General features: G+C 46.3%; 1 long non-coding RNA gene across 1 annotated transcript; it reads left to right on the forward strand.

Moving 5' to 3' along the window:
- Positions 1–206: 206 nt before the first annotated feature.
- On the forward strand, positions 207–4,824 carry LOC146194997 (uncharacterized). The gene is made up of 3 exons (XR_014705516.1): positions 207–365; positions 2,223–2,311; positions 4,694–4,824. It is a non-coding gene; the product is annotated as an uncharacterized LOC146194997 (long non-coding RNA).
- Positions 4,825–9,792: the final 4,968 nt, after the last annotated feature.

Raw genomic sequence — 9,792 nt, forward strand, 5'->3', positions numbered from 1 at the left:
CGTGACAGCTGGCTGCGGAAAGCGCTGCTTGATAAGCCGAGATAATTAATTTCTGGGGACGGGCTTTTACGTAACTCTATCGTTCGCAGTATATCCCGCACGTTTGTTTCGGTTCCGCAACGCCATTGGCTAACGCTATTTTCACACGACACAAATATTGTGCTCACGGCACGCAAGGGGTTCTCAGCCAATCTGCCGTTTCTTGCACACGGCCCTACTCACCGCCGTGAAATGGCTATAAAATCCTCCGCGCGACCATTCTACGGCGTTAAAGACTGTCCAGAGTATAGAAGTGCGAAGACTAGAGAGTGCTCACAGCGACACCATATATCGAAGCATCATGGACAGAGCCTGCAAGTGCGGAGGTAAGCTTCGTCGCTTATCTAACATTTTTAGCTTCATCTTCATTTATTTGAATCGTGGAGCAATGAATGCTCAGCTATGTTGACACGGTCGGTACAGTTATTTGTAGGATCTTCAACTAAGACTGCTTTTATACTTTTTGTTTAAATATTGCTGCGCTGCACCAAATAGACGCGGTCGGATGGGTCATTTATACAGTAATGCATTTATACAGTAATGCGGAAGTCTCATACCATAAAAAAAAGAATCAAATTTTTGTCAATAAGAGCACACGTGCCGGCTTCGAAGGTTTAGAGGATTTAGTGTCAATGCCAGCCCTTAATGCAGAGAAATATATAAATATTTTTGAAGCCTTCCCTTTAAAGCGATAGGGGCAGCTAAAACTTGCACCTCATAGAACGCTGACAACAGAGTATTGCGCGATTCCAAGTTGAAAAACTTTGTCGATCGTAGTGGTTGGAAAGAATAACAGTGTCATCTCACATGCAGACTCGTCGAATTTTGCTCGTGGGCCAACGTCGACATGACTAAAAGGGCGACGTATCTTTCTTACGGAAACGTAGTTTGTCACCTCCCGCACTCTCTCCTCCAAAAGCCTGCTAGTCGCATGATTTTTGAACACGATGAGAGCTTTATTTCCCCTCGCTTTAAGCCAGGACAAGGCGATATCTTAGAGGGCAGATAACGCATTGCCCTCTCACCAACACTTATCGGGACGCGGAAATTCCCACCTGATATCGGCGCACCGGCATTCTAAGACGAGATAAACGAAATACTCCCAGTAGACAGCCGACCCAAACATCTGGTCAACGAGTCGCTCTCCTAGACACTCAATGCACCAAACTAAAGTGGTAAACCTAACGGTGAATTGTAATCGCTTGTCCTGATTGTGCGTCGTTACGTAATGGTAGAGCGGCCCGGTGTCGTCCACAGGCATTAAATCCGCGCAAGATTACTCTCTGCCTAAGAATTGCGATACTGACATTTGCTGGTGAAAAGTTTGACAACATGGTGTTATATGATACGAATTGACGACGTTCGAACGGCTAATATCTGCACCAGAATTGAACATAAACGGTTCGGAGATCGTGATAAACGCGCTACCAGGGAAAGAAGTCTGATTTTACTCTTTCTAATTTGGAAGTGCTTTGTTTAGGTTTCTTTTTTTCTTTTTTTTTTGGGGGGGGGCGAAGAAATTGCCATTGGGAATTACACGCTCGCTCCTGTTACAAACAAGGAGACATGACTGGCTAACTGCACTTAATTATTCGACAAATAAAAAATTGTGCATTAACTAGGGCATGCATTCGACACGCTTCCCTCATTTTACTGTTCGAAAACGGCTAGGGTGTCGTGAAACGCACTGCCTAAAACGCATCTGTTACTAGTTTCCACGCAGCGTCCTGCAGCTGCAACGGTAAGGTCCCTGTACTTGATAAACACTCCCTACTTATATAGTCCTAGCTATTGGACTGGTTTCTGAAGTTTCATGGGGTACAACAGCTGTGATATATATGTAGCACAATTTGCAAACATATCAAACGTCACAAATACTCGGGATATCAACGGTCCCTCACTCCCTTCTCGTTCTACCGTCGCATGCAACTATTGCCATGAACGCAAAGTGCCATGGCGGCGTTTACTTACTAGCAAGCAGCTGCAAGGCAAGTTGCCAGAGCCTGATCACTGGAAGCAGTTTGCAAGAGACCCTTGAGACCAATGCACAGTTTCTTATCGTGTTGTATCTGATTACAGATGCAATCATGTTCAATGTCCTTTTCACTCTAAGCAATGTGCTCCAGCGCCATGCCTCTTATCCTCGTGTTTGTTCTTCGTTTGTTTATTACCTTATCCCTCAGATCCCAAATGCAGCTGCACCACGCAGTGCAAGTGCTCCACTGGCGGCTGCGGCTGCAGCAGGTGCAAGTAAGGCACCGCACGATGGCAGGTGCGTATAGAGCATTCCCTTCGTGTCTACAAGCGGCACCCTACCATTGGCTTTTTTTCTTTTAGCGTATTTCTGTTTGCGAATCATGCTAGAGCCTGCGGCATTATTTCACAAGCCTCATGGTTGCATATGTACTGGCTTTTACGGAGTGAAATTCAAACATCCAAGCTTCAATTCATGTCTCAGATCACTGTTCATGGAAACGCAGACTAATGGAACGCAATAATCGACCTTTATTATATCATTTAAGTTCCTGTCATCAGGAGCTTTATTGGCGGTCCATATCAATCAGCTTCAGACCCTCCTTAAGAAATAAATTCGAATTCCTTTGTGACAAAAGCTCTCGTCAGAATTGCTGAAATACATGCACTTGTTATGCTCAAAAAAAGAACAGTGGCGATGACAATGACAACAGGCTATGAGATCACACCTACCGACAAATGGTTTCCGATTCTTGGCCAGTAACTGACGCCTCCGCTTTTCTTTGTGGAAGTCTCATGTGAAGAGTGCTGTAGCCCTTTCACTACGTGCAGTGCGGTAGATAACGTCGTGGAGCCTTCGTCCTACCCCTTCCTTGCCAACCTATAACCTATATCATAGCCTTGTGTTGACAATGCTGTGTTTGGAACCTTCTTCCTGTGTCCGTCTTATTATTTTTGCACGAAACTATGGACCGGTACCAGCTATAGCATACAACTAGCGGTCTTCATTCGCGCGAATAATATATATTTGTTATCCACGTCAGTCATGCTGGTATACCTTAAATATGCTCAAACGCGCGTTACTGCCTATACACAAAGCTAAACATTCGGGCGGGTTGATTGCTTGGGCTATATGTAATAGTGGTCAAACAATGTAGCGCTAATTCGAGAAATGGACACATCGCTGTCAGACATGAGTTGGTTTAAGAAATTGCCAATTAATAAAAACATTATCCGCATGAAAAAATTAAATCATGATAGAAGCCGCGCAAGGCTACACGGAGGGATAGGAAAGCGAGAAAGTTTCCATGTCTCTGACAAGTTATTGACACTTCAGTCGTGGCGCTTCGCAATATGATAGGCATAAATCATCGCCCTCGTTAGCTGGGAGTAGCCCTTGACCAAAATCTGGAGGTATCCGTATAATTACTTCGCATTTGCATGACAGGCAAAGGCGATTTCCGTGCTTACATAAAGAGAAGTGGCTTTACAGGAATCTCAATTAGCATGAAAATTGCGATTGTGGAAGTTCCTAGGCAGACACTAAAGCGATAATGTTGGGAGTGATACGCAAAGACCGAATCCCGCGGATTAAACGATTTTACACCTTGCGATAACGAGTAGCATCGAATTCCGGCCGCTCAGTCAAACCCTCAGTACTATTTGTTTTTGCGCTTGGCTCTCGGCCTTGTCTGACGTTCAGCACATATAAGCCAATATCGCATTTTTCCTACGGATGTGCCATGCGTGACATTGTCTCGACTTTTCATCAATCCTCGAGAAACTCTGGACACACCCTTAATTAAGCGCAGCAATCACTCCTTCCCTATCGGGCATGAAGAAACTATAGGTCTATGAAAAGGCGCACCAGATACATCCAGCCTGCCCATACGTCAGCAGCCAGTTTTGATAAGGCAACACATGAAAAATGCAAGCAAGGAACCGCTTCCCCCCTTTGCTTTTGTAAGCTCCCATGCGCATTAGAAAAGTAATTAGGAAGCTTCTAAATGAACAATGTAAGTCGGTTCCAAACACCTTAAGCTTATATGCGCTCATACCTCAGCGTGTGGAAGCACTTTTGGTTGTTCTTAACACGACCGCGTCAGAGGCTCTACTGTACAGAAAATCCGCCGTTGCCGTTGTCGGTGTAGTGGAAGAATAAAATCTTAACTCGCTGGTAACATGTGGCCAGGCACTGACTCGTCGGCGGTTTCTGTGACGTCCCTAGACCGCATAATATGTATCATTTTTCGTATTTTTCTGAAGATTTACGTGGGGAGGGACGTTTGAAATTGGCAGGAACTGCCAACTAAGGTTGCTCTTGCGTAATTGGAGGGCAAGATGGGAACCGAACACTCCGGGTCCCTGGGATTCCGAATCAGACATGGGTATGCCATGGGTGCCAGTTCGTATGGCGTGGTTAAAGCGAGTCCTTGTATCAGTGTCGGGTGGTTTTTCGTACAGATTGGCAGTTTACGACTGATTGACGAAACATGTGCATGAGATATAATGGAGGACAAAATTAAGAGATCAGTGATTGAGCGAGGGGGAAAATGCATGTATACGAACGAGGCGGCATGCGCACGACATACCGCGGACGGGAGGTTTTAGTGCTGTTGCAGCATACCCCTAAAAGCGGAGTTTAAGTGCACCCCATAATTTCCTTTCTTTTTTTTTTCAGAATGCAGCGCTTGAACCAAGTTTGCTTTGAGATGGCACAAGGATCAAATGGGCGGCGGCGGAAAAAAAAAAAAAAGCTTCCAAAATCTATTTGATTTCTGAATGCCAATTAAAAAAATGAGAAAAACTTTGCCTCTTGCCTTGGTGATGTTACCTAACATTGATGTTCTAATGAATACGGTTGAAGCTGTTGGTTTTAACATCCCAAAGCTGCTCAGGCTATGAGAAACGCCATGCGGAGTGCTGCGGCTGATGTCGACCAACTGGGGGCCTTTACCGTGGACTGATATATCCCACGTGCAGTACACGGGCGCCTTGCATTTCGCCTCCATCGAAACACAGCCATCGCCGCCGTCAGGTGCGATCCCGTGTCCCCTGGTTCAGGAGTCCAATGCCCTAACCACTGATCCACCGCAGCGGGGCATTATTAATTAGGTTAGAGTCTGCTTTATATTGCGAATATTTTTGGAATGGCTTCTGACAGACCGTCACCCTTCACAAATCTTTGTGATCACCGAGTCTAGTCATCATCCTCATCACCATCGCCATCATCATCATCAGCCTGACTATACCCTCCGCAGGGCGAAGGCCTCTCCCATATTTCTCCACTTAACCCGGTTCTGTGCTAGCTGCATCCACTTAACCCCTGCGAACTTCTTAACCTCATCCGCCCATCTAACTTTCTGCCGCCTCCTGCTACGCTTTCCTTCTCTTGGAATCCAGTTTGTTACCCTAAGCGACCATCGGTTATCCTCTCTTCGCACTATATGTCCTGCCCATTCCCATTTCTTCTTCTTAATTCCCACTGGAATGTCGGTAACTTGAGTTATATCTCTGACCCGCTCTGCACGCTTCCTCTTTCTTAATGTTACCCCTACCATTTCTCGTTCCATAGCTGTTGAACACAGCTGTTGAACACAGCCATAGCTGTTCCCGAGGCTGTTGAACATTACCTTAGGCTTCTGCATATTGATTTTCAAGCCTACCTTTCTACATTTCCTGTCTAGGTCATCAATAATAATTTGCAGTTCATCCCCCGAGTTTATTAGTAAGGCAATGCCGTCAGCAAATCGCAGATTACTGAGGTATTCTCCATCTACCCTTACCCCTAACTGCTCCCATTCCAAGTCTCTGAATACTTCCTCTAAGCAAGCTGTGAATAGTACTGGGGAGATTGTGTCTCCTTGCCTAACACCTTTCTTTATGGAAATTTTGTTACTTTCTTTATGCAGAACTATGGTTGCTGTGCAGCCACTATGTATATCTTCCAGCACTTTCACGTACAGCTCGTATATCCCCTGATTTCGCAATGCCTGCATCACCGCCGAGGTTTCAACTGAATCAAATGCTTTTTCGTAATCAATGAATGCTATGTATAAGGGCTGGATATATTCCGAGCATTTTTCTAACACCTTGTTGATGATATGGATATGATCGATAGTAGAGTACCATTTCCGAAAACCTGCTTGATCCTTTGCTTGATCGCAGTCTAAGGTTGTTCTGATTCTATTAGCGATTACCTTAGTAAATACCTTATACGTAACAGACAGTAAGATGATTGGTCTGTAATTTTTAAGGTCCATAGAGTCCCCTTTCTTATGAATAAGGATAACGTTTGCATTCTTCCATGGTTCCGGTGCCGTCGATGACACCAGGCACTACGTATACAGGGTGGCCAGCTTTTCCAGCACGATATACCCCCCCCCCCCCCCCCGTTCTTCAACAAATCTGCAGTTATCTGATCCTCTCTAGCTGAATGCCCCCTTTTCATAGTTTCTAATGCTTTCTTGACCTCGTCCTTTGTCACTGCTGGAACGTCTGACTGTTTTTGCCTACCACCAATCTCATTACGGTCCTGACCACTTTTGCTATTGTGGAGATCTGTACAGAACTCCTCGGCTACTTTGACTATCTTGTCCGTATTCGTGATGACGTTGTCCGCCTTGTCCCTTACTGCATACATCTGGTTTTTGCCTCTGCCCAATTTCTCCTTTACCGCTTTAAGGCTTCCCCCGTTCTTCACAGCATGCTCAATTTCCTCCGTGTTACACTTCCTTATATCGGCCACCTTGCGCTTATCGATTACTATTTGGTCTGTTGGATTGGAAGCTTTCATACTCTGGCGTTTCTTCATCAAATATTTCGTCTCCTTAGACAGCTTACCGGTATCCTCTCTAACTTCTACAGCGCACTCAATAACAATATCTTTGAAATTATTGTTTATTGCTTTTGGGGTAATGTCACGATCCTCGGTTAGAGCTTAATATCTATTCTGTAGCGATATCCTGAATTCTTCTGCCCTCCCCCTTACCGCTAATTCGTTGATTGGTACTGTATATGCCTCATTCGGCCTCCTAACCTCACTAAGCCCTATGACATCCCATTTCATACCCTCTAATTCCTCTAACAACACTGCTAAATTAGCTTCACTAGCTAGGGCTCTAGCGTTCAACGTTGCTAGGGTAAGTTTCCAATGGCAGCCTGTACAGCGGAGCCATTAATTCTTAGCACCCCCTGCTGCGTCACAGGTCTGACCGCCGCCGTGGTCAGTTGTTCCGCAGCCGCTGGTGACTGAGGGCCGGGGTTTTATGGAACTAAACATGAGAGGTTGCGGCCAATTACTGCACCAGGGTGACAAGCTCCTGTTCTGGTGGGGTAGCGGGTTGCCGGAGGTGTTCACCGGCATCAGGTCGCACCCCAAACCTGTTTATGCGATTTCATTGACACGCGGATTTTTTTATTAATCCGGTGGAGAATTGCGGGGCACCGAGATTTGAACCCCGGTCCTCTTTCATTCGAGGCGGATGTTCTACCGCTACTCCGCTGCTGCACCCGATTCTAGTAAATCTGCACAAACAATAGAAGGTTTTTTTGTCCTCCTTTTTTTGTCCCATGAGGTTCCATGCTTCACTGAGCTCCTCATCATCGGTTGCCAAATCAGTGATTGCCTTTAAAATCCAGGGTTTTCGTGCCAAACCACTTGTATCAATTCCCAATTCCTCACACATTAGCAACAGTTCCGGTTTCTGCAGCTTTTGTAGGTCCATGATCACTCCGAGTGTCGCCTACTTCCAAAACAACTGTGCAAACTACCAAACCTAAAGGCGTTTCAACACTTTTTACCAGTTCTAAAATCTAACCCTGTTCTAGAACCTGGTCCACATCAGAAGAAAAGCCAAGCACTCACCCACACATGCGATCGATGTTCCGAGCTGCTTTCTTGCTGGCCGATTGTTGCTCCTGCTGGTTGCTTGAGATGCCACCTCCGATCACCAGATGTTGTGGCTTGTAGATTTTGATCCACCTCCAATCACCAGATTTTGTGGCTTGTAGATTCAGATCCCAACGCTGGTCCCCAGTTGTCGTGACGCTGGGACTAAGTCGACCCGGCATTCACTTGGTAGCGTGCAGAGACTCCGGGTCGAAGAAGGATTGAATCTTCGAAGTTGGTAAAATATATACAAGCAGGTTCAATGGCACTTTGAGAAAACGTATTTACATGAAAAAGAAGGGTATATCAGCAAAATGGCAAGCGCTAAGAGTTCATAGCGAGAAGCGTCTGGATGAGCCGTTTACCCAGGGCTCAGAGCGTCCTTTTGTGCTCTGCAACGTCCTTAAAACTTCCTATGTCCAGCCCCTCTCTGAAGATGCTGACCAACCAGTTCCAGGGCACGCCCCTCAGATATAGGCATCCAATCGAACACATCACTGCACTGATGGTCTGATGCACTGACTGGTCCGGTATTGTTTCGTCGGGCGTGGTCACTTGTTGGCGGGTACAGCTTGGGAACGGCGAGGAGGTACATTTCTATTCTTCAGCAAAGATCCGATATGGTGGTTCTGGCAAGTGGATTTCCTTCTCAGAAACCCAAGTGCACGTGCGCGCCACATACTGCTCCCAGCATTGTCCCTTTCCGACAATTGCAAATATTTCCTGCCTTCACGGGAATTCCTCTAATGGCCGTATTCGTCATGCTCCTTTCTTGTCCTGCACGTCAGCGGACGTGTCACTCTGTCGTCTCCTTTGGACAATAGGCATTCCTCATTTGACAATAGCGCTTCTCGACGGGAAGGGTGAACAATTGAACAAAAACACATCCGGCTATTTCTCACAGGGCGACGTTTCTTTGTATTTTTCTTGACGTTCCCTTGACAGGGCCAATTTGGCATTTGCAATGTCTCGACAAACCAAAGCAGGCTCACACAAAAAGATTCATGGAAACAGGCTCACTTAGAGCCCTTGCACCAACAGCACATATCCACAGCACATATCCATGCCCACAGGCGAACAATAGTGCGCGCAAGTGCGGACCATGCACGGTCATAACAGCCTCCTCCCCCGCCAGAAGAGTCACGGAGGGCAGCAGTCGCAGCTGCTGCATGAAGAGACGACTTAATGGCCTGCACATGAACGCTTGAAGCTCGCTGTTGCTTGTCGCGTTGTCTTGATTGTCGTAGGCCAAATTGCTTGAGCTGTCTCTGAAACTCAACCACATGTCTAAGCAAGCACTCGGCTCCCGTCTGAAGAGACCAGGTGAACAGAAAACTGCCATCGTTGTCCGAGAAAAGCCCACACTAATGACGCTCAGGACCCACGTATGCCTAGAAAACCAAACGTGCTGCTTTACATAGTCACACATATACAAGCGCACGAAAAAAAAAATAACCTCAGTATTAATTTGGATACATGGCGAGGAGCACCTCGGACCGCTTAGAAACAGCGGCTAAGCGCGTCCGCATTCCCGTTTAACTTCCCCTTTTTGTATGTTATTTCAAAATTGTACTGCTGTAAAATCAAGCTCCACCTCAGAAGGCGACTGTTCTTTGATGTCGCAGTTTGCAGCCAAGCCAAGGGACAATGGTCCGTCTCTACGGTGAATTTGGCCCCTCCAAGATAGCACTGCAATTTTTGAACAGTCCATACAATGCAAGCGCACTATTTCTCTGACGCGCAATGAGCCCTCTCTCTAGAACTCAGTTTTCTGCTCAGGTAGAGCACGGGGTGCTCATTACCGTCGTCGTCTCTCTGGCAGAGAACAGCACCTAGCCCTCGATCACTTGCATCACACTGGACCGTGAATTCTCGGTCATAGTCTGGAG

The sequence above is a fragment of the Amblyomma maculatum genome, chromosome 3 (genome assembly GCF_055883805.1).
Source record: "Amblyomma maculatum isolate TAMU_Amacu chromosome 3, ASM5588380v1, whole genome shotgun sequence".
Taxonomy (NCBI): Eukaryota; Metazoa; Arthropoda; class Arachnida; order Ixodida; family Ixodidae; genus Amblyomma; species Amblyomma maculatum.